General features: G+C 59.0%; 1 long non-coding RNA gene across 1 annotated transcript; it reads right to left on the bottom strand.

The window, feature by feature from the left end:
* Window positions 1-506: 506 nt before the first annotated feature.
* Window positions 507-3,289, bottom strand: LOC116418614. The gene is made up of 3 exons (XR_004228715.1): window positions 2,926-3,289; window positions 1,622-2,620; window positions 507-686 (listed from the first exon to the last, which is right to left on the bottom strand). It is a non-coding gene; the product is annotated as an uncharacterized LOC116418614 (long non-coding RNA).
* Between the last annotated feature and the right edge of the window lie 6 nt (window positions 3,290-3,295).

The raw sequence follows: 3,295 nt of genomic DNA, 5'->3' as shown, positions 1-3,295 counted from the left end.
CGGATGGTAAGACACGGGTCCCCTCCCACCCTTCCTTGGTGATGTGAAGATTCAAGGTGTTGCGGGACTCCAGGAAGGAGTTGCTCAGTGCAGGCTGGCACCCTGGGCAGGCTTCCTAGAGGAGGCACTGGGATTTGAGTTGGATCTTGCAATGTGGATTCAATGTGAGGATGATGCCGTCCTCCAAAATGTCATCCTCCTGACCCTGTTTTCTTAAATGCAACTTGACAAGACTGTTTGGTGCCACCTCCTCCAGGAGGGCCCCCCCTGACTACAATCCCCCTTCTTTACCCAGAGGCCACCATTGCCTGCTCATGTGTCAGCCTCCCTGGCTGCGACTCAGTTCTTGAGGGTGGTTGTATCTGCGAAACTTGCCGGTTCCTCCAGCCACGTGCAGAGCTCCAGGGAGGCCACTGGGCCATTCCTAAGGAAGGCTGGAACCCAGACCCCTGGGGGCTGAAAACTCCAAGGGGGCTGAAAACACCCCGAGCCCTGCCCCTTCCCACCGACCTTCAGGTCGTAGAAGATGATGGCACCAAGCACCAGGTACACCTTCACGTAGTAGCGGGTCTCCTCGTCGAACTCCAGCGGTGAGTTGCAGAGCTACAGGGCCTTGAGGTAGAAGTGCTCCGCCAGCTTGCCATGGCCCAGCCGGTGGTAGGCCACGTGCTCATTCAGCCGGTCCCCTGGGGTGCAGGCCAAAGGGGCAGGTGTGAGGACGTGGCTCCCTGGGGCAGTCAGGGCACAGGCCCCTCAGGAGCAGGTATGCAGACCCCGGACAGCACCTGGCTTGCCTCTATCTACTGTGAGGCGTTGGCAAAGTCGGACTTGGATGGCCCAGCTCTGCCTACACATAGCCACCTGCCTTTGTTCACTGGTTTTAACCAGGGGAGCCCACAAGCCATGCAGTCCAGGTGCTCCCGGGAACCCCAGCTCCATGCAGCCCACAGACGTGACATCCGACTCCTCCTGGGTGTGTCACGATCAGAGCCCCTTACCTTGGGGAGTCACCGCATGCCTGAGCTCCAGGTCCCCCCACAGATGCACAAACCCACCTAGGCTGTCTCTGATGTCCTCCCCTTTGAGGGCGAGTGCTGTGGAGCCTGCATTCAATGCATTCCCACACAGCTGCACACCTACTGTGTACTGGGCCCCAAGGCACAAGGCGTTGGGGCATGTGGCCTGCCCAGGGTTCCCTGTCTCTGGAGGAGGACAGACGATCCTGGCACAGCACCAGGGGATGCCTGGCCTTAAGGGGCAGGCTGCTGGAAAGGGAACTGGGATTTCATCAGCCAGAGAGCCGTGGGGTTGATGAGGGTGGGAAGGGCACAAGACAAAGGGAATGTGCCACTCAGCCTGGCACATACAGGGACCGAGATGCCTGGCATGTCTGGAAGGCAGAGGGCACACTGGGTGGCCCTTGTGGTCAGCAGCGGGAAGAGACAGAGGAAGCAGAGCTCAGCACTGCGTGAGAGACCTCAGGCTGTGCCGCACGGCCGGACGGGGAAGCCAGCTGGGCAGATCTGCCTGCCTGGACAGGAGACCAGGAAAATCCAGCAGCTGTTTCAGCTCCTGCCCTACAGACCTGGAGGCTGGCAGGATGGGGGCTGAAGGGACTTACCCAGAGTGATGCTGAGTGCTAGGGCCATGTGGGCAACCTCCAAGCCCTCCTGGGGCTCCTCCAGCGTGGCCAGCAGTGCCACCAGCTTGTTGCACAGCTGCAGCTGCGGCTCCACCTACCCGTTGCCTGTAGTCACTGCCGGGGCAGGGCCTGGTCCTACCACACAGGCAGGTGGGGTCAGGCTTCCAGCAGCACCCACCTTGCTCAGCGCCTTCCTCAGAGCTCAAACATGGGCTTGGAGCATCCCACGCCCCAGTTACCCCTGCACCTCCACAGAGCTCTGTGCTCTGGGATAACGCATGGTTCAGACACCCAAGTTGGGGGTTGAAGAGTCACCTGAGGTCCATCTAGCTACACCCAGCAGCCTCAGACCAGCCTCTCCCACCTGGGCACCGGGGGTCTGACTAGGGGGAGCCAGCAATCCTCTCTGCTCTAAAAATACCACATTTATCTGTGCCCAGGGCTGAGCCACACCGTGAGCTCAGAGGAAGGGAGATGCCGTCCCCGGTTCGGGGTGCAGGCAGACTTGGGCCCTGGTCGTGGGCCTCCCACTGACATGCTGTGTGTCCTTTGACATGTCCCTGTGCTTCTCTGAGCCTCAGCTTCCTCATCTGGAAGATGGGGACAGGACTTCCCACTCATGGTTGCTTGAGATCATCAGGTGCAAGGGTAGAGCCACTGTCATATCCAGACCTGAGCGTTTGTCCCAGGCAGGGGGCACAGTCAATATCATTCCCGGTGAGACCACTAGGAAACTAAGCATGTGCATGGGTGGCCTTGCCTCCAGGTGGGAGGCCTCTGCCCTGCCACACCTGTGCCTCAGCCCTCCAGGTGATCCCCTGAGGCCCACATACATCAGCCCACAAGCCAGCTCACCCGGTAGAAGGACACGGCTTTCTCCCGCTCCCAGGCCTCATTGAAGAAGATGTCTCCAGCTGCCTCAAACGGCTCCAGCCCCAGGTTGGAGTCACCTGTGTACAGGACCACATTCTGTGCCACCTAAAAGGAGCAGAAGTTTCCTCAAGACCCACATCTGGCGAGGTGGCCACACCCACCTTCGCCAGCCTCCTTCCTCTCACACACTGCAGGTACACCTGAGCATTTTTCAGACCTGTGCATTAGGGCTGCCCCACCAGTGGTATGAGGACAATGAACTGATGCACTTGAGTGCCAGGAGGTGACTGAGGACCTGCAGCCCAGGAGCCCGACACCTGTGAATCCTACCACCAGGGATAGCCCCAGCCCACCCCCCCACACACACTCAAACAGTCTCTGTGGCCCCCAGATTGCTGGGAGCCCATCACCTGGTTCCTTTCTGCGTTGCCACATCCCTGCCACAGCTCAGGGCCACACATCAACAGTGTTTGTGGGTGGGCCTGGTCCCCTCTTGGCCATGAGCTCTTGGTCCTTCTCCTCAGCTCAAGGAGGTATACAGCAGGTGCTCAATAATGAAAGTTTCACCAGGCTCCTGGGCTTCACAATTTGTTCCAGATCACACTGTGTTTGGGAAAGCCTCTGAAAACAGCCGCTATGATAGATTCATTTTGTAAGGAGATGTGCCACGTGTCGCTTGGAGCACGTTCTTCTGTGTGTTAACTGAGTGGTCACATTCTTTGAGCATGAGCTGTATACCAGCAGGTGCTAGGCACTGTGAGGGGCCACGCCTCTGCCCTC

The sequence above is a fragment of the Piliocolobus tephrosceles genome, unplaced genomic scaffold, assembly GCF_002776525.5.
Source record: "Piliocolobus tephrosceles isolate RC106 unplaced genomic scaffold, ASM277652v3 unscaffolded_20683, whole genome shotgun sequence".
Taxonomy (NCBI): Eukaryota; Metazoa; Chordata; class Mammalia; order Primates; family Cercopithecidae; genus Piliocolobus; species Piliocolobus tephrosceles.
This window is presented reverse-complemented; position numbering and strand designations above follow the sequence as displayed.